At 45.9% G+C, this 21,748-nt stretch overlaps 1 pseudogene; it reads right to left on the bottom strand.

Moving 5' to 3' along the window:
* Positions 1-15,999: 15,999 nt before the first annotated feature.
* LOC140912884 (up-regulator of cell proliferation-like) lies at positions 16,000-20,721 on the bottom strand (annotated as a pseudogene).
* Positions 20,722-21,748: the final 1,027 nt, after the last annotated feature.

Genomic DNA, 21,748 nt, shown 5'->3' with positions numbered 1-21,748 from the left:
ACCATGATTTCTTTATCCATCGGGACATGGAGTCTGGGAACTTCCTTCAGAAAATCGCAGATGGGCTGGTTGAGATTTCCTGGTATTTCCCTGGGGGGACGGAAAATTCTGATCTTTTCCCAGAACCCATTGCAGTTACAAATTTGCATGGAGACATTGAGTCCCACTGGCTACAGTTTAGCTTTTTAACAGCGGTCTCCTCCGCAGTGTTCATAGTTACCGAGAGCATCGGTGAGAAAGAATACGAGCTGTTGTCATCTCTGAAAAAATCCAGCTCTAAATATTACTTCATCCTCAACTGCAAGAATAAGAAACCCAAAGAAACTCTGGGATTTCTTAATAAGCTGTCCTCAGTGTTGAAACTGAGCAAATCACTAGTACTGGTGAAAGATAGTATCATGAATAATGCAGGATTTGTGGAAAAAGGTGAAGTCCACCATAGGAACCACAGTGAATTCATCTCCGAAGACAGTGAGTTTGGGAGCCATGGCTGTGACGGCACGTGACCTGGGAATCCAGGTGGATGAGGAGTGTCAGGCATGTCAGTGTGCGAGGAAATATACTGAAGAAATCACTGCAGAAATAAGAGATGGGGCAAAATACAAAAGGGAAATGCTGAGCCTGCAAGGAGACCCATGGAAAAACTTGGCTAAATTGGAAAAAGAGATGTGCCAAATGAAAAGGCAAGGGGACGTGGCCATTGAAGACTATAAATCTGCACTGAAACAGAAATGGTTAGAGATACGTAGACAGCGGAATCAGTGTGACCGTACTAATGGTTTGACTAAGTCTATCAATGGAATAGTACAGTTGAATCCAGTGGAGAAACATTACTTTCTGAAATGGATGAAATTTAGCCTGGATAAAGAAGGGAAAATGGAAGAAAGCCAAAGACAATTCTCCCATCTCCCATGCACAGCAGCTGACCTGATGCTGGAAGGGTTTCCTGTGGAGCTGATCGATGGAGATGCCTCCAACATCCCCATGAACTGGGTAGTAGATGTTCTAACTCATCTCCATATCAGACTAGGGGGTAGATCCAGAATGGTGGTTATAACAGTGCTGGGAGTGCAGAGCACTGGGAAATCCAATCTTCTCAACACCATGTTCGGCCTGCAGTTTGCAGTGAGTAGCGATCGATGTACGCGAGGAGCGTTCATGACACTCATTAAAGTTACAGAAGCTGTTCAGGAGCTGCTTGGCTGTGATTTCATCCTGGTGATAGACACTGAAGGTCTGAAGGCCCCTGAACTAACAGCACTGGAAGACAGTTATCAACATGACAATGAGCTGGCCACTCTGGTGATTGGACTGAGTGACATCACCATCGTTAACATGGCCATGGAGAATGCCACAGAAATGAAGGATGTTCTGCAAATTGTGGTCCAGGCATTTCTCAGAATGGAGGAAATAGGAAAACAGCCAAACTGCCAGTTTGTGCACCAGAATGTCAGTGATGTGTCTGCTCATGATCAAAACATGAGGGACAGGAAACACCTCCTGGAGCAGCTGAATGAAATGACGAAAGCTGCAGCAAGGATGGAAAAGCAAAGCAGGGAAATGGCATTTTCTGATATTATGGAGTATGACCCAGAAAAACACAATTGGTACATGCCTGGCTTGCGGCATGGAGTCCCTCTCATGGCTCCCGTAAACACTGGATACAGTGAGAGTGTGTGTGAGCTAAAGAAATACCTGTTTGAATTCATAGAGAACCGTTCACGGAAAAGAGCTGGAAAGGATATTCCTGATTTTATTGTATGGTTGAAGAGCCTGTGGAAGTCAGTGAAACATGAGAACTTCATCTTTAGCTTTAGAAACAGCCTTGTAGCTGAAGCCTATCACCAGCTGTCTGTGAAGTATTCTGAATGGGAATGAGGTTTCCGCAAGGAGATGTATCTCTGGATATCTGAAAAAGAAACTTTTATCCAGAATCAGCTGCCGGAGATACTAGAGGGTGATCTCTTTCACAGCTTAAAAATGGAAGCACCAGGGAAGCTACAGCAGGGAGAACAGAAGCTCTTGAATAACTTAGAACAGTATTTTAAAGGTGAAGCTCCAAATTTGAACCTGATAGAAAAGTACAGAGAAGATTTCAAAAGGAGCACAAATAGCGTCAAAAGAGAACTTGAAAATTATTCAAGCAGTAACTGTGAGGAAGCAATTCGAATACGAAGAGGACAGCACAAGATAGACAATATCCAGTCTGGGTACAAGCAGAAAATTGAAGGGGAAGTTGCCAGACTCTTGGCTGAATGCCGAAACAGAGAAGATAAACTAGACCATGAGAAACTGAAAAAAGAATTCGAAACGATGTGAGATGTCAGAGTTAACGCTCTGTACTTTACAGAAATGTCAAGTTGTTGAAGATATGGATCTCCAGCTGAGAAAGGATCTGAAGCACAGAGGGGGTGCTGTCAGACAGATACTGCAACATGCAAAAAGCCTGCTGGATTATAGAATGAAGTCTTTCACAATGAAGAAGGAATACTTAAACCTAAAATGGACCAGAGCAGTTGTAAAATACTTCTCACAGGAATGTTACTGTAAAACTGAAGAGCTTGCTCTATCTTTAATGACTGAATGCAAGAAATACATTGAAGAAAAAGTTAAATCCAAAACAGACTATGATGAAACCTATTGTGGAGAACTGCTGCATATGGTTAATGAGAGGTTAAAAGAGGAGGAGATTGAGAAACTTCACACTTCTCCTTTGTTTGAAGTTGACCTGAAGCTTCATGTTTGGGGGAAGCAGCTTGGGCATTTCAGAAGATGCATGAAGATTTTATCAAAGAAAACGATCCTCAGCAACATCTGGAGAAGCTGAAACCTCATTATTTCTCCATATTTACTGATCTCCATTTGGAAAAGAAAGAGAGCCAAACGAGGGCGAGGAATTTCTGTGATCAGTGTCTCAAACCTGCCCTGGTGGGTGATGTCAACAAAAGGCTCCGACTAGAAATAGTTGACAATTTTCTCAGCAGTGAACAGGCCCTTGAATACACCAGCCGAAGCTTCTTTCAGTTCTTTTTGCTAAAGAAGCTGCTGGAAGAGATGAACTTTGACAACTATGTGAAATAGATAAGTAACTATGAAGAGTTTGTCAAACCCTGGATACAGAGATGTCTGATAGACCACTATGGAGGGAAGGCAAGTTTGAGGGATTTGGAGAAAGGGATTCTATCCAGAATAATAAATAAAATCAAGGGAGTTCTGAAAAACTCCATAAATAAAAACAATAACACAGTTTCTGCCTTTTTAGACAGCTTTTGCAAAGAGCTGCAGCAGGACCTGGCCATTTCCAGCAATAGCTTAGTTGGAGTACAGTTTAAAACCACAGCAAAAATTGAGCAGCTTTCTGGTAACATTGAAATCTTCCTTCTGGAGCTGGAACAACAAATCTTAACCCAGTTTAATCATTTGGAACTTGAGACCAAACTCTCCAGCCTGCCAGTGAAACCCCAGGATGAGATCTTCAAGCGAGTGTTTGGCTGTGGGAAGCAGTGTCCGTTCTGTGAAGCCCCCTGTGAAGCAGGAGGCACTGACCATAAAGAGCATTTTGTATCAGTCCATCGACCCAAAGGGTTAGGGAACTTCAGGGATTGTGATTCACAAAAGCTTGAGCATTCCATATGCTCCTCTGATGTGGTTTCCAATCGTGAATTCCGAACTGCAGCCGCAGATGGGAAATTTCATCCCTACAAAGATTACCGCCATTACTACCCAGACTGGCACATTCAGCCTGGTCCCAATATTGATGCTTCTGATTTCAGGAAATTTGTTTTCAAATCATTCAGTGACCTGTTAGCTAGAGCGTATGGTGCTAAAGCAGCAGATCTTCCAGGAGACTGGAAAAATCTAACTAAAGAGCAGGCGCTGAAGAGCCTAAAGGAAGTGTTTTACATGAAATAATAGACATGCCAAGAGTCTCTTTAAATAGGATACACTTCAACAAAACAAAACCCTTAATTTTAAAAAATGGAATATGAACCAATCTGACAGCCTGTACCGTTTTTTAAATTGAAAACTAAAAAAAAAAAAATCAATTGCAGGTCACTTCTTCCAGTTAGTGCAAGGCTGCTGCACAGGAACAGCCATACCAAAGCAAACTGATAGTCCATGTATCCCTGTGTCCTTGCTGAACCAGAATAACAGCCCATCTAGCCTGGTATCCCCACCTCTATGCAGTACTGGATCAGACCAGTTAGTGCAAGGCTGCTGCACAGGAACAGCCATAACAAAGCAAACTGATAGTCCATGTATCCCTGTGTCCTTGCTGAACCAGAATAACAGCCCATCTAGCCTGGTATCCCCACCTCTCTGCAGTACTGGATCAGACCAATCACCCATATAGCCTAGTATCCCACATCCTTGCTGTATTGGATCAGACCTAAAGGCCATCTAGCTCGGTATCTCATCTCCCTGCTGTACTGGATCAAACCAGTGATCCATCCTGTCTCTGACAGTGGCCATTACAAGATGTCTCAGTGGGAGGTGCAAGAAACCATCTAATGGAAATTGTATCGAAACGTTTTTAGAGGAGAAGCTTCTTCCTAACGTAACTATGTAAACAGGGTCCGAATGAGTTCTCCCATGACAGCTAGCTGGGAGCGGGAGAGACTTTAGGAGGAAATTGTATTTACATGAACTCACCTACTCTGCCTAGATATCCATCAGATATAGAGGTGTTGCTCACAGTGATCAATATTGACTTGTGTTGGGTTACAGATCACTTTAGTACGGAATGAAGGGGTAGTGAAATGTTGTTGTCAGTGGTGTTGCATTTATTGTATGCGTAAAGGGGAGCAGAACTGTGCTTAACCTGTCTCAAATGAGGGGTCACCCTCAGCTGAAAGGACTCATTAAGCCAGGTGCTTGAATGCCTGACTCCTGCGAAAGTAAGAGGGGTGAGGAGAGGTATCTCTGCCAGGAGGAGTGAACTCTCCCTAAGGGTCCCTGGTCTGGTTTAACCTGTTTCTCCCCACTGTTCAGAAGATAGGGCCTTTTGTTATTTTAAGTGCTCAAAAGAGCTGACAATTACTTGTGGCAGGACAGCATTTCTGCCCAGCCTAATAGCTGAAAATCACTAAGGGCTTGGCTACACTTGTGAGTTAGAGTGCATTAAAGCAACCCCGGGCACCCTAACTCATGACCCATCCACACTGTCAAGGCACGTAGAGCGCCTGGACTTTGTAGCGGGAGTGCCCCTGGTAATCCACCTCCACCAGAAGCATAATGCTTGGTGCATCTCGGCTGAAACGCCCCAGCATCAGTGTGAACGAGGTGTTGCATTACTGCGCTCTGATCGGCCTCCAGAAACGTCCCATAATCCCCTTAAGTCAAGTGGCCACTCTTGTCATTGTTTGGAATCGGCTGTAGGAATGCGGATATGTCCTTTCAAAGCTCCGTTTCTGACAGCTGGCATGCTTATCTGCTCTGGGACAAAGCAAACCATTACTGTGGAATGCTGCTTGAGAGGCAGGATGAGGGGAGTCTGCTGCTCTCTGAACTTACAAGACAGCATGCTGACATGCTCTCAGCCCCCCCAAAACCCACTCTCTCTCCGCCCACATACACACAACACACTCCCTGTCACACTCCACCCAACCCCACCCTATTTGAAAAGCATGTTGCAGCCACTTGCATGCTGGGATAGCTACCATAATGCACTGCTCTCTGTGGCCATTGCAAGAGCTGCCGTTGTGCTGGCATTGTGAACACACAGCAGCGCTTTCCCTGCAGCGCTCTCTGAGGGACACTGCAGCTCCTGGCGCTGTACATCTGCCAGTGTAGACATAGCCTAAGTTACATCAGTGAAACTTTCTTTATTCAACACAAGGGCAGATTCAGGACCTGAGTATTACATAGTAGGAAGTAATTACTTTAGAATAGGCTGTAAACACAGATAAATGATTGGCATGTATGTTGAGTGTTTAAACTGAGTCTCTCCCCCCAAATAAGAATCCGTTGAACACAATTAAACTGCTATATTTAGAGCATGACTATCATTTACTCTCCCTATTGTGCATTAAGAAATTAGTATTCTTGTTTTAATGTAATCACGCATAAGAAGCAACAGAAAACCATTTACAGTTAAACAAAATAAACTTGGGAATGGACTTTTTGTGGTGGCTTATTTATTTTGAAATGTTGCCTTGGAACTTTTTGTTTTATTTAGCCCTGAGAGGAAGGATAGTGGGTGAGGTCAGCAAACATTTCAGGAGATGTGATGCTTCCAAAGTACAAACCCAAGATCCCAAGCGATACAGGACCCCTTAACATTTAAATTAGCCTTTCTGAGAGGCCTGATGCTGATAAGAATGACTGACCTCATGAAAAATGGGCTTTGTTTTTTCACTTAAACAGTGAGAAAATTTCATGGAGCCCTGAGCTCTCACTTGTGGGGGCTGGGGTGTGGAGACCCAATGCGGCACAAGTTAGTAATCGCTGTGGTGGGATAGGCAGGGCCAGATCTGGAGTCAACAGAGCAACCCCCAGGTGAAGCAGTTCAACCCCAACCCAAAGACTGGATTTTCCACAGTTACAAGGGAAATTAGATAACTATACACACACACACACACACAAACAGACTGAAATATGTAGGGTTAGAAATCCCCAGTAACAACATTGATGGCCCAAACTCTTTGCAGTGATTCCAACTCGTGACACTCCCTCTCTGTGTCTCTTCTCGACAGTGGGGCTGTGAGTGTAGCTGGATTGGGCAGTGGCTCCCTCTACTGTCCCACGGGGGAATCTCTTCTCTTCATTGCCACATGCCACGCAGTTGCCGTACTCTATCTCTCAGCCCAGCTGCTCAGAGGATTTGCCCATGTCACCCGGTTTCAATTGTTCCTTTCCACATAGAATCATAGGACTGGAAGGGACCTTGAGAGATCATCAAATCCAGGGGTTCTCAACCTTTTTCCTGCTGAGGCCCCTATAAAAACATCCTATAAAAACAACAGGGGCCGGCAGGGGGGAAGTGTGGGCTCCAGGCCAGGGGGACACACTTGGGCATAGGCATAGTTTTACTTCTTTTTTTTTTTTTGGTGTGAGGGGGGTAATGAAGGCCTGGCAGGGCTTATCCCAGCTCCACACAGCAGGGTCCAGGGAGGATGTGCCATCTCCACACCCTGACTCACTCAGGAGGGCACCCAGCTTGTCTGGGCTCTGGGGGGATGCAACCAAAAATATAACGGAAAGGGGGGACTCAGTTCAAAAAGTTTGAAAACCGCTCAGGTGCGGGTAGGAGGTTAGTTAGTGAAATGAGGGGAGTAGCTCAGGGTACAGGGAGGGGATAGCTAAGGGCTGTGTATGGGCAGGGGTTGCTCAGGGTGCAGGCAGGGGGTAGCTATGGGCTGTATGCAGGCAGTGGGGCTTCCAGTGCAATGCCCAGCTTCAGGGGCAAGGCACTGGGACTCCCGGCTTCAGCCTCCCCGCTGCTCCTGGCTTGTGGGGGAGGGGAGGTTTGCCGGCTCTAGCACTGTGTTGCTCCTGGCTTGGAGGGGATGTGGGGACCCTGCCGGCTTCAGCCCCACCTAGCTTCTGGCTGCGCCACTCTCGGCTTGGGGGGGATGGGGAGGGCACCGCGGGCTTCAGCCCCACGCTGCTCCTAACTAGGGCAGGGGGCCCACTGGCTTCAGACCCGCACCGCTCCTGGCTTAGGAGGAAGGGGAGGCCCAGGCTTCAGCACTGGGGCTCCAGGTTTCAGCCGTGGGGCTCCACGGCCCCCCAGAAAGGGCTCACTGACCCCCGGCTGAGAACCACTGATCTAATCCAGTCCCCTGCACTCATGGCATGACTAAGCATCATCTAGATCATCCCGGACAGGTGTTTGTCTAACCTACTCTTAAAAATCTCCACTGATGGAGATTCCAAAACCCCTCAGGCAATTTATTGCAGTGCTTAACCACCCTGACAGGAAGTTAGCCATTGATAGCTACTCTCTGGGAATGGTTTTCCACCAGTTTTGCACGCATCTTATAGTAGCTCCATCTAAGTTGTCTTTCCCTAGTTTGTTTATGAGAAGGTCAGGTGAGACTGCATCAAAAGCCTTACTACCGTCAACATATACCACATCTACTGCTTCTCCCCATCCACAAGGCTCGTTACCCTGTCAAAGAAAGCTATCAGGTTGGTTTGACACGATTTGTTCTTGACAAATCCATGCTGACTATTACTTATCACCTTATTATCTTCCAGATGTTTGCAAATTTAGAGCTTAATTATTTGCTCCATTATCTTTCCAGGTACAGAAGTTAAGCTGACTGGTCTGTATTTCCCCACGTTGTCCTTATTTCCCTTTTTTTAGATGCCCTTTTCCAGTCTTCTGGAATCTCTCCCGTTTTCCATGACTTTTCAAAGATAATCACTAATGGCTCAGATATCTCCTCAGTCAGCTTCTTGAGTATTCTAGGATGCATTTCATCAGGCCCTGGTGACCTGAAGACATCTAATTGGTCTAAATAATTTTTTACTTGTTCTTTCCCTATTTTATCCTCGGATCCCACCTCATTTTCACTGGCATTCAGTATACTAGATGTCCAATTACCACTAACCCTCTTCTTGAACACTGAAACAAAGAAGTCATTAAGCACCTCTGCCATTTCCACATTTTCGGTTATTGTTTTTTCCCTCTTCATTGAGTAATGGGCCTACCCTGTCCTTGATCTTCCTCTTGCTTCTAATGTATTTGTAGAATGTTTTCTTGTCACCCTTTATGTCTCTAGCTATGATCTGTTTTGTTCCTTGGCCTTTCTCATTTTGTCCCTACAGTCTTGTGTTATTTATGTTCATCCTTTGTCGTAATTTGACCTAGTTTCCACTTTACGTACAACAATTTTTTGATTTTTAGGTCATTGAAGATCTCCTGGTTAAGCCAGCATGGTCTCTGGCTATACTTCTTATCTTTCCTATGCAGTGGAATAGTTTGCTTTTAGGCCCTGTAGTGGGGCAACTGCCCCACTCCAGTAAAACAGGGGTTAAAAGCATCCCTGGAGAGGGCTGTGGCTGGGCTAGGCTGATTCAGGAAGCAGCCACAGCTGTGGCCAGCTCAATCAGGGTCCAGCTGGCCCTTATAAGAGGGCTTGGGGCCAGAAGTGAGAGGAGTGTCACTCTAGCCCTGGAGGGAGAAGGGCTAGCTGCCTGAGAGCAAGGTACCTGAAGTGGAGCAGTGCTGGAGAAAGGCAAAGGGAGCTGGGGAGCAGCAGCCTGGTAAATCCCCAGGCTGAGGCCTTGTTGAAGGCCTAAGAAAGGTACTGGGGAGGCAGAGGGGCAGCCTGGGGATAGGCAGAGGCAGCAGGTCCTACCCCCTTGCCAATGATGAGTGGCCATTACAGACTGTAGTCTGCCCCAGTGAGCAGGGGCTAGATGATGACTGGCAGTAGCCACTGAGGCAAGGTGGGTTTAGAGGGTTGGGGGTTCCCCTGGGAGGGGAGACCCAGAGTGTGGGGGTACAGCTAGGGGGCAGCACCGCAAGGTAAAAGGGCACCAAGGTCCAGTAGGGTTTTGCGGGCCCTAAGGCAGGCAAGACACCAGCCTGCAGAGGGCGCTCCCAGTGCTGAAGCGCTAACTTCCAAGATGACCAGCAGGAGGCGCTGTGCCCGTGAGCCTTTGCCTTGCTACAGGCACATAATAATTTAATAATAATTAAAATAATTTTAGCCAGGTGAGATGGGGACATGAAGCTGGGTGTTGTCAGCATCCTGAAGATCCCACTGCCCAAGTTTCCTTGCTGCTCCAATGGATCAGATACACTTAAAACAAGAGAGGTGGCTGATGGACCCTGCACATCCCCCGGTGGCAGCATCCTCCAGGAGGAAAAGCAATTGGCCAACAACTGCCTCTGAGAGCTCTCAGCAAAGCTAGGAACAGAGTCACCCAAGAGCAGCCCTGACCACCCCCGCTTTGGTCCACAGTGTGTCTAAATTTGCTAACAACATACACAGGTGAGTTCACAGCATGTCATGATCAACAGTAGCGAGGTCAGTGGCCGATCTAATCACATCAACATGAACCTTAATTCTCAGTTACTCTGAGGCTGTTTATATCTGACCGGCTGGTCCTGCCCTCTTCTGTCTAACACGGCTGGAAGTTTGCCAAGGGTTTCTTGGCTCCCATCGCCCAGCAGAGAGAGACGTGACAGCTGCAGTGTCTGTGTTTAATATGTAACTCTCCGACGATGGATATTTGTATAAAAGATCTCGTGGGATCAAAATTTTAACTCTAACACAACACTTGCTTCCAAGCTTTCTCCCTTGTAGTTGACTGGAGAGGAAGATTTTGTAACAGTTCTATGAGTTTATATCTTACTGTTTCTGATAATATTGGTTGTGAAGAAGCCCAACAAGCTCCAATAAAAATGTATAGCATAGGTGTTAGCTAGAGAGCAAATCTAAGTCCTACTCGTGTACCCCACTCCCCAGATGGTTCTGTTTGTGAGTTATGTCCCTTCTCCCGACCCTGTGTTTGTCTGGTCTATTTAGAATTGCTCCTCAGACCAGCACTGTCTGCCACCCTCTATTTGTATAGTTCCCAGTACAACGGGGCCCCGAGCTTGGTTGGCCAAGAGGTACGACTGTAACACACATGATTAATAACAAAGGGGAAGAAGTTTAAATCTGAGTGATAAAAGAACAGGTCATTTATTGAAAACTGCCAGAGTAAGGAGGACTCTCTGCCTCACCATATGATGGCATGTGACTAGAAATATGGGCAGCAAACACTCCTCACATCTTAGGTGTGTTAGCACCTTATAGCTACAGGGTGACTGATAGGGTTGCCAGTGCTCCAGGATTGCCCTGGAGTCTCCAGGAATTAAAGATTATGTAACATGAGGAGGCTACCTCCAGGAATACATCCAACCACAATTGGCAACCCTTGTGACTGACGAGGCTAATAAATGACTCCCCTCCCCAGAGTGGGACTTTAACCTGATTGCTAATAACTGATGTAGGGCTATGCCTGAGGGGAAAGGGAGTGATGTGATTGGCCTAAATCTGGATTGAACCTGGTCTGACAAACTCAGTTCAGTTTTGCCAGATACAATCTGATCATCACTGTTAATTCTGTAGACTCAGTCACAGCTCAGTAGTGACATGGCCCTGCTATCCCAGCATCCTGGCTGGGAGCACATCCCTGGGAGCTGGAGGAGAGCAGAATCTGCCAATCTCAGGGCAGACTGTCAGAAAATAGGGCAGAGAGCCCAACATGGTCATGTGTTTTATAATTAGGGTGACCATATTTCCCTATGCTGGATATGAACACCTCTTAAAATTACTCGTGAGTTCACTGGCAATCAATCAGAACTATGCAGTACAAACATTCAAATTAGCATCAAGTTGACTGAGCCTCCATTAAAAAGAAATACTGCCTAGTTGGATTCTTTTTATTTACCTTCTTATCTTTAAGGCTTTAGGGTTCACATTTAGGGGTGAGTGACACCCCCCACACACACACACACCTTCCCACACCTGCAGGGTGAGGTGACACACACACACGCCCATACACCTCTCTCACACGGGTGTATGTGTGTGTGACTGACGGACTCGACCCTTTCCCTGCCTGGTGCTCTTTGCCCTCCACGCCTGGCTGGGTCCCCGGGTCAGACCTGCCGCTCCTGGTGCCACATCTTACCAAGGCAACACATGGATGGGGGCATGCAGGCTCACATGCCTCCCCCCATTTCTGCCAGGGCTTATACCAAAATGTGTCATGGGGCCACCAGCAGCCTTTTGTCACTGTGCAGGAGGGAAGGGATAGGAGCTGCTTCCAGCCACAGAGGAGGAGTAGGGGGCAGTGATAACCTGGCCCTTGTCTTTGCAGAGCTCATCTCATCTTGTTCCCCCCACTGTGGCTGGAAGCAGCTTGTCCCTTCCTGCCCACACAGAATCATAAATCAGCTAAGACCTCCATGCTTCTGCTGGCCACCAACATAACCTAGATGCCTTCTGTCCCCCCCGGCTACAGCGTGGGAAGGAAGGAGTTAAGCCTTAAGAATGCACTGTGCACCAGGGCCCAGGTAACCTGATTGCAGAGGCTTCAGAGAACCTGGCCAGAGAGGTAGCTCAGCAGGGGAGGGTGCCTAGGGGACAGAGCAGCCCCAGGCTCCTTGGGGGCTGGACTGTAGGGCAAAGAGGGCACTAAGCCCCTGTCCGGGGGCTGCTGTGAAGCCTGCAGGGTCAGGTTGGGAACAGGCTGGAAATTGTTTCCCACCCCAGTCCAGAGCTTAGCGGCTTCCCCATGCATGCATTGCCCAGGGCTTTGACACACGCAGGGCTCGGCTCCTCCTCGCCAGTGTCCCAGGCCGGAGGGTCTTGGGCTTTCCCAGGGTGCTGGCCCAGCCAGAGGCAGTGGGGGAAGGAAGGAGTCTGCCAGCCAGACTGTTAATAAGTGCAGGGCTCCGAACAGGAGCTGGTTCTCCGCACAGCGCTGGGAGTGGGATATGTCCTGCTGTGTGTGTGTGGGGGGGGGTTGATATGGAGGAGCAGCAGGACTTGTGGGGGTGAAGGGGCAAAGCAGGGAGAGGACAGTGAGAGGAGGAGCATGTAAAGGGCCGATGGGTGGGCAGCAGAAGTGACCTATAATCAGCCACTGCCTGGCACCTGCCCGCACTCTCCAGCCACTGCAGCTCACAGCTAGGGCTGGCCAGAAACGGGATGGGGAGCAGGGCCCTGCTGGTCGAGAGCCAGCTTGCAGCAGGGGCTGTGCTGACAGACCAGCAGGGGGAGCAGCTGGCCCTGCACGCTGCATCTTATCCCTGCCACCAGCTTTGCATCCCCACCCCCATCATTGGTCACTGGACCACGCCCACCCCCACCCACTGGTGGGAGGATGGCTTGTGAGTAGGGACCCGTTAGTACTGATGCATGTGGGGGAGACTGAAAATATGGGATAGTTTGCCCATTTTTAAGGAAAAGTCAGGACAGCTTAAATACGGGATTGTCCCTTTAAAAACTGGACATCTGATCACCCTATTTATAATTACATTTCACCAAACCAGCAACAAATATAAACTCCTGGATCACTGGACTAGCCTTACCATGGAGTTACAGACAGTCTCCTTAAGCTCTCCAGCCCATCTCACCACGCAAACAAACTGCACCTCGTGATAATGGTCACATAAACCAAAAATCACACCACATCAGGTTCCTCTCAGTTCCAAGAAACCAGTCACTTCCCCCTCATCAATTGGTACTCTGGATCTTACACCAAGGACAACACTGGTAGCCAATGCTATAGTTAACTAACTATAGGTTTATTAGCTGAAAAGAAATTAGTGTTATTGAGAGGTTAAAGCAGGTAAAATACATTAACAGGTGAGTCAAAGTTTGTGAATCCCAAAGGATAACAGGGGTGTAGTAATTTGCCAGTTCAGGGCCACCCAGAATAGCTCTGGGGATCTCCGTCTTCTTGTTTAGTTATTCCACCCTGTTAGAACCCAAACAGTCCAGAGATAAAGGATCTTCCTTTGAATCAGTACTTACAGCTTCTTCTCCACACAACAATCAGAGACATGTTCTTACTCACACAATGGCCAATTGCTTTGAATTTAGCACTCTTCATTTGCATTCAATGAGTTATTTAATTACAAGCTTAGACATAATATAACTGCCTGCCTTTACATTATAAGAAGAATAGATAAATGAAAAGAATACAAGTAACATTCCATTAGTTTCATGAAGTTCTAACATCTGAATACACTCTTAGATTAACACACACTTTGATCTAGGTCTATTTAATTACCAGGCATGCGTAATGTAAATGTAATGTAATAGTAAATAAGATATAGTTAGGCGAAAAAATACAATTAACATCTCCTTTGATCTCTATTAACACACAAGTGAATTGGCCTGAATATATACTAATACATTCAACTCCTTTGATAGTGACACACAAGTGAATGGGCCTATGGCTCTGGCCTGGCTTTGTCAGCATAACACCTGCCACCAGGAGTTATGTGAGCCCTTCACACCAGGGTCCCGCATTCTCCCCCCATGGCATGGGCTGTGTGCATGCCACTATTCTCCCATCTATACATCCCCATTCCCTCTTCCATCCCTCCTCCATGGTATTTTTTTCTGGGAGATGAGTCATTCAGGTGGCCAACATCTTAAACTCCACTGGGATGCCAGGAGCTTCATTTGTCCCTCATATTCAGTTTACTGATTTCCCCTCAAATCAAAAGGGTTCTGGCTATTGGTGCCCAGGGCACCACCTGAAATTTTGGAATTGATCAGATGAGGCATTTAAAAGTTATCCCATTAGAGACAGAGAGACAGACAGAGAAATGGCACCAAGCGGAGTGTAAAGGCGTTGCATGCCTGGCCAAAAAGTGACATTACTAGGCTTTTTTTAATCCCTTGGAGAGGGCAGCATCCACCACTTCCCTTCCTCACCCATCCCCCAGCGTAAATGGAGAAAATTTCTCTCATCAATAGCCAGCAAAGCTCAGTACAGATGCACAGTGGCAGCCTCTTCCCTATGATGGGAACTGAGCGGGGCTAGACAGAAATGTGGAGGGCTGTGCTATATATCTTGTGGGCACACGTACATATTTATTTGTCTAACAATGCACATGTCTCTTTTATCCATGTTATCCTCAAAAGGAGAATAAAAATATACACAGATCAGTTTTAAACTTTATCTCTGGCACCTACCTGGGGCAACATTTATTCACAGAAATCAATAGGAAAAAAAATTGTACTCAGGATGCTCCTCTCTCAAAACCTCGTCTCACTCTCCTGTAAACCATTTCTCATTTAATTTTCTTTGAAAATTCTTGATCATTTATACACAAAATAAATCAACATCAGTCAAACATGGCATTTTAGAATTTCATTTTATGAAGCTCCTGGTTGGCCTGAACTGGGGCTTATACAGTATCTGGCTAACAAGCAAATGAGATCAGGCAAAAATCGTATGACAGTAAATAGTCAAATCATCAGCATTTATACATCAGTGAAAGTCAGGGCAGTGAAGCTCAGCCTTGGCTGTCACAGCTTACTTAAAGCAATTTTAAAATCATGTTTGGATACAACAGGAATTACTGAAATGTTTATTCACATCTTTATAGACACTTTCATCCAGAAGGATCCATTTGGATGTTACAGACAGAGCTGGGCCAAACCATGCCATGCGAGCAGGGGGGAGGAAACCCAGGCAAGTATTAGCCAAAATGGCAGAATGTGACCTTCCAGCTGGGACCACAAATTTCTTAGCACCTTCCTAATTGCCTTCCCTGGCTTCTCCCCACAGCACCCCCATGCAGAAGGGTAGCAGGCAATCACAGGGCGAATAGCCAATGCACCATGGCTTCTTAGCCTTACTAGCCTGGATGAGAGATGTGTGCAGGGCAGTGAGCAGAGCAGAGGGAAAGACCATTCCCAGGGATGGGGTGGGTTTCCCATGGAGCCTCAGTGTCTGTTGGGTTTGTGGGGATTCCCTTTGAAACCTCAATGTCTTTTGGGGTTGCTGGCTGCATCCCTCCCTTCCCCATTACATTATGCTGCAAACCTCCGTCATTGGTGTTTCTGAAGTATTTTTCCCCTCCCATGTGTTACCCCAGAGAAGGCGAGCATCAGGGCCAGGCTGTTTGGTGTCAGATTAGCCATAAAAGCAGAGGATATTGTTCCTTTAAGTAGCAGAAGTGGATGGTTGGTATTCGGGGGCTCTTGGAGGGAACACTCATGTAGGAAAGGTTTGCAGGTCACTGGATGGTACCACTGTATGAGCAAAATGCAGTGGTGAGGACAAATTGGGATTTGGGCGATTTGCTCCTTAAGACAGAGGTGCAGAATCTCCACATCTGGGTCTTTCCCTCCTTCTTTAATTTTGCCATACTTCGATATGTGATGTGAAATGTGATGTGATGTGAAACGTGAAATAGCATTGTTTCTTTATCTGTTTGGAAGCTGCGACCTGTGTCTGATATTAAAAGAGAATCACCATTACATTTAATGGAAATTAACTTCTGTAATTCTCCATTCACAAAAGAGTTTCTCAGCCTGTTTTTGATTTCAATGTAAAGGCTTCCTTCAGGCTCTCCAGTGCCTGTTCTTTGGTTATTTCACCCCAGTCCTCAGGGAGATCGGCTGGGAGAGCATCAAACTTCTTAGCAAACTGGTGATTGAATTCCTTGAAAACAAACTTCCAGTAATTGGAAGCTGTGATGCTGGGATCTGGCTGGATATGCCAGTCTGGAAAAAATTTGCAATAATCTTTATAAGGATGAAACTCCCCTTTTATCTCCGAACAGCTGAATGTTTTATTTGAAGCTACACAAGAGGAGCATATATCAGAGACAAGTATTCTTGTTTTATTCCACCGATATGCCCCTAATCCTTCAGGTCGGTGCACTGAAGCAAAATGCTCATCATGCGCAGGAGCTCCTGCTTCACAGGGGACTTTACAGAATGGACACTGCTTCCCACAGCCAAACACTCGCTTGAAGATTTCATCCTGGGGCTTCACTGCAAGTTTTGAGAGTTTTGACTGAATTTCCAGATTTTCAAAAGTGGATAAAACTTGTTTTTCCAGGTCAGGAATAAACTGTTCTATAAAAGCTGAAAATTGGTCTGCACTTGCTGTGTTTTTAAACAGTATCACTTCTAAGCTATCCCTGGGAATGACTAGATCCTGCTGCAGCTTTTCACACAAGTTGTCTAAAAAGGCAGAGACTGTCTTAGTCTTCTCACCTTTGGAGTATTTCAGAACATGGCTGAGTTTATTAATTATTGGGGAGAAAATGCTTTTCTCCAAATCTCCCAATCTTGCCTTCTCTTTCTAGAGCATTAACAAGTGTCTCTGTATCCGGGTTTTGATAAAATCTACATAATTCCTTGTGTATTGCACATAATTGTTAAAGTCATTTTCTTCCAACAGCTGCTTCAGAACAAAGAATTGGAAAAACTCCGGGTGCTGTACTCAACAGAGCGTTCACTGCTGAGAATGTCATCCACAATTTCTGTCCCAAGTCTCTTGTTCACATAGTCCACCAGGGCAGGTCTCAGACACTGATCACAGAAATTCCAGGCCCTGTCCTGACATTCATTCTTCTCTAAGTACAGAGTTTTGAATGTGAAGAGATATTGAGGTGTCAGTTTCCCCAGATGCTGCAGAGGATCATTTTCTTTAATGAATTTTTCATGCATCATCTGAAATGCCCAAGCTGCATCCCCCAAAATGTGAAGCTTCAGGTCAACTGCAAAGCAGACGGTGGTGTGAAGGTTTTGAACATCAGCCTGCTGAAGCCACTCGTTAATCATCCACAACAACTCTCTGCAATAAGTTTCACCATAATCTGCTTTGCCATTTACTTTTCCATCAGTGTAACTATTGCACTCTTCTATTAAGGATTTAGCTACAGCCTCTGTTTTATGCCAGCATTCCTGTGTCAAGAATTCTTTCACACCTGATATTGATAGTGTGTAACCTCTGAACACTTTTAAGTCTAAGTATTCCTTTTTCATTTTGAAATGTTGTGTTTTACAAGCACACAAGCTTTTGGCATCCTGTAACATCTTCCAGACTGCACTGCCCCTATCCGCTAGGTCTCTTCTCAGCTGGAACTCCACATCTTCAAATATGTTGCGTCTCTGTAAAGGAATGAGTGATAATTCTGACAATGTTTCTCTCCGCATGTTCTCAAATTCCTTCTCCAGCTCATCATTATTTAATTTGCAGTTGCTTTTCCTGCAACGGTTCAGAAGACCATCCACTTTTTCTTCAGTTTTTCTCTTGTACTCTGACAGGACAGAGTCTGTTTTGTGTTGGCCTTTTTTAATATGAATCGCTTTTTGCCACTTGCTGAATGAATAACTCTCCAGTTCATTCCTGAGACTATTGGCACTTCTTCTAAAATCTTCTTTGTACTTTTCTATCAGGAGCAGATTTACTGCTCCACTTTCAAAATACTGTTGTAAATGATTCACAATCTTCTCTGGTTCTTGCCTCAGTTTTTCCTGTGCCTCACTCTTTAGTCTGATTGAAAGATTAGTGTCTAGTTTAGCTGGTGGCTGATTTTGGATGAAAGTTTCCTTTTCAGATACCCAGAAACATATCTCCTTCCGGAAACCCCATTCCCACTCTGCATATTTCACAGACAGCTGGTTATAGGCTTCATCAACAAGGCTGTTTCTAAAGCTGAAAATTAAGTTCTCATGTTTTACAGCATTCCACAGGCTCCTCACCCATTCAAGAAATTGGGGAATGTCATTGGGAGTTCTCTCTTGTGAACAATCTTTCAGAAATTCAAACAAATATTTCTTTAATTCATAAATCTTTTGACTGTATCCCAAATTCACTGGAGCCATGGGGGGCACTCCGTGCCACAAAGCAGGAATGTACCAACTGTGTTTTTCCAGATCATAATCCATAATATCAGAAAAATTCATCTCCTTGCATTTCTTTTCCATGTTTGCTGCAGCTTTGGTCATTTCATTCAGCTGTTCCAGGAGGTGTTTCCTGTCCCTCATGTTTTGTTCATGTGCAGACACGTCACTGACGTTCTGATGCACAAACTGGCAGTTGGTTTTTTTTCCCGATTTTCTCCATTCTGAGAAATGCATGGACCACAATTTGCAGAACATCTTTCATTTCAGTGGCATTCTCCATGGCCATGTTAACGATGGTGATGTCACTCAGTCCAATCACCAGGGTGGCCAGCTCATTGTCATGTTGATAACTATCCTCCAGCTTGGCCAGTTCGGGGGCTTCCAAGCCTTCTGTGTCTATCACCAGGATGAAATCACAGCCCAGTTCCTGCTGAAAGTTCCCTGCCACTTTAATGAGTAACATGAAGGCTCCTCGTATACATCAGCCACTGCTCACTGCAAACTGCAGGCCGAACATGGTGTTGAGGAGGGTGGATTTCCCAGTGCTCTGTACTCCCAGCACCATCGGAACCAGCATTCTGGACCTTCCCCCCAGCTTGGCATCAAGCTGTCTCAGAACATCTGTTACCCACTGCAGTGGGATGTTGGAAATGGCTCCATCAATGATCTCCATGGGAAACCCTTCCAGCATGAGGTCAGCTGCTCTGCCTGGGAGATGGGTGAATTGCCTTTGGCTTTCTGCCATTTTACCTTCTTTAACCATTGAGCATTCAGCTTCATAAAACTGCCCCAACTCACGCATGAAATGCTCCACTCCTAAGGAACTGGCAGAGATTAATTTGTCTAACTCTGCAAACGTTTTGGGGTCATCTTTTGAGTTTTTGCATTTCTCTTTATATTGATCCCGTAGTTTAGAAAGATTCTCCCTAGCAATGGGATCCAGGCCAAACTTCATCCATTTCAGGAAGTAATGTTTCTCCCTGTGACGTAGGTGTTTTATTCCAGTAATAAATGTAATCAAACCATCAGTAAGGTCATGTTTATTCTTCTGAGCACATACATCCATTAATTTCTTTTTCAGCTGAGATTTATAGTTCTCAAGTGGGGTGTCTCCTTGCTTTCTCATTCGGCACAGCTCTTTATCCACTTCAGCCAAGTTTCTCCATGTCTCCCCTTGGAGTCTCAGCTTTTCCCTCTTGTACTTTGCCACATCTTTGATTTGTGCAGTGATTTCCTTTGCATATGTGTTTGCGGTCTGACATTCCTTGTTATCCTCATCTACCTGGATGCCTAATTGACGTGCTGTCTCAGCCATGGCTTCTATACTCACTCTCTTGGGAGAAGATTTCATTATGGCTGCTATTGCAGACTGCAGAACTTTTACAAATTGTGCCTTATTTGTGGTACCTCCTTTCCACAGCACATGTGACTTGTTCAGTTTCAGCATCGAGGCTAACTTTTTCAGGAATTCCAGCGTTTCCTTGGCTTTCCCAGCCTGATTATTGAAGATGAAGTAGTATTTAGTGGCTGATCCCTGCAGAGATAACAGCGTGTATTCTCTCTCATTGATGCTCTTCGTTAATATGAACACTGCTGAGGAGACCTCTGTGAAAAAGCTGAACTGCAGCCAGTGCGACTCAATGTCTCCCCGCAGGTTTGCAACCGCAACAGGCTCTGGGAAAAGATCCAGATTCTCCCTCCCAGCAGGGAAATACCAGGAAATCTCGAGCAGCCCACCTGCGATTTCCCGGGGGACGTTCCCAGACTCCATGGCTCGATGGATGAAGAAATCCTGGTGCTGCTGGGAGGGGCTGATAACCTCATTGAGGAGGTGGGACTTGGAGAAGCTGCAGCTCCCCATCCGCACAAAGGAAATGGTTGGCATTGACGTGAGCACCAGGCTCTCCTCTCTGAACCCTCTGCTCTCTGACAGGGAGTGCGGCCTCCACTTCCTCACAATGTCCCTCATGGCCCACAGCAGTAGGGTGCACTTGGGGGTGTCGAGGGCAGGTAGCAGCAGAGGGAGGGCAAACTGGCACATGGACATTTTGGACAGGATCTCCTGCTGTAGGGAACTGTCTGAGCAAAGCAGAATGGCACAGAGAACATCAAGGGTGTGCAGGGAATCACTGGTGTCTGTGTCACTGAGAAAAGAAAAATCTTCAGGAATATCCAGATCCTCTTTGTCCATAGTTAGTGTTTGATCATTGGGTACCCTGTGCTCAAGGCTTGTGCTTCTTGCCATCCCATTCAGAGCCATGAGCTTCCTGAGGAAATGCCAAGGTAAATCTCCTGTTGTCTGAGGAGGGCAGTTCTTTAGACTTTCTGGTGTGATTTCCAGGACATCTCTCAGCTTTAGTTTCCTGCTTCTGTATTTCTCCTTTTCTAACTTTGACTCGATGTAATGAAGGGCTTTTGGTCTCTCTGCAGAAAGGTAATACAACATAAACACTTTGTTAAACTGAAAATGTTTTCAGGTAGAACTCTTACTTTGGTATTAGGGCCAGAATGTGAAGGAATTGCAATTATTAAACAAAAATCGTGGAGGTCTGCATGCTCCTTGTGAGTGACAACCACGTAGCGGGGTCGTGTAGCTGGAGTACTGAAGCACCATTTATCTGGTGCAACCTTCACAGATTTGACCCAACTGTCACACTCTCAGTCATCCTAACTGAAATGCCACACTTATGGAGAGCTACGGAAATTCTTTCAGACAGGTCATGTATTCAACTAGAAATGTGGTTTCGGTTGGCCTAAAATTATTGCAATTTTGATATGAGAGGTTTCAGCCATTCATAAAATGGCCAGAGAAGAAGGAGGAGGTGGTGCTGCTGTTCCCTCCCCCAGTCCTCCCATAACATGTAGCCCAGTGGATGTGGGAAAGCCAAGTTTGAAATCCTGCTCTGAAACAGGCCCCAAATTAACTTTTTTGAGTCACCAAAAATTTCAAAATATTGTAGATTTGGTTTGACGCAAACTAAATATTGTTTTTTAACTTTTTTTGGAACCACCACCAAACCAAACAAACAATTATTCATCCAGCTCTGCTCAGTTGCAATGCAGGCAATCCTTCAGGCAATGCATAAATTCTTCCTTCTTTCCACCTCCCTTGTTTACTACTTCACCTGATGGTGTTCTTGTCACCACTTTTCTTCTCAGTACATCACACTAGGGCAGGAAGTGAGGATGAATTTGTAGTCAGCTTACTGGCCCACACTAGCAGCATATTCTACCCAGGAGACAGATCCGCAAATGTTACAAAGGCTGAATGATGACTAGAAATTGTAGCAACCAGCATGGAACTTAGAGGGAGGGTCACAAGTTGCAGGAGGGAAGAGTATAGAGAAAGCACCAGCAGGTCAGTCTGTGTGCACATGGCTCGAATGCTAAGCTCCAAGTGCTGCAGCTCTGTAAAT

This window comes from Lepidochelys kempii, chromosome 6 (genome assembly GCF_965140265.1).
Source record: "Lepidochelys kempii isolate rLepKem1 chromosome 6, rLepKem1.hap2, whole genome shotgun sequence".
Lineage (NCBI taxonomy): Eukaryota > Metazoa > Chordata > Testudines > Cheloniidae > Lepidochelys > Lepidochelys kempii.
This window is presented reverse-complemented; position numbering and strand designations above follow the sequence as displayed.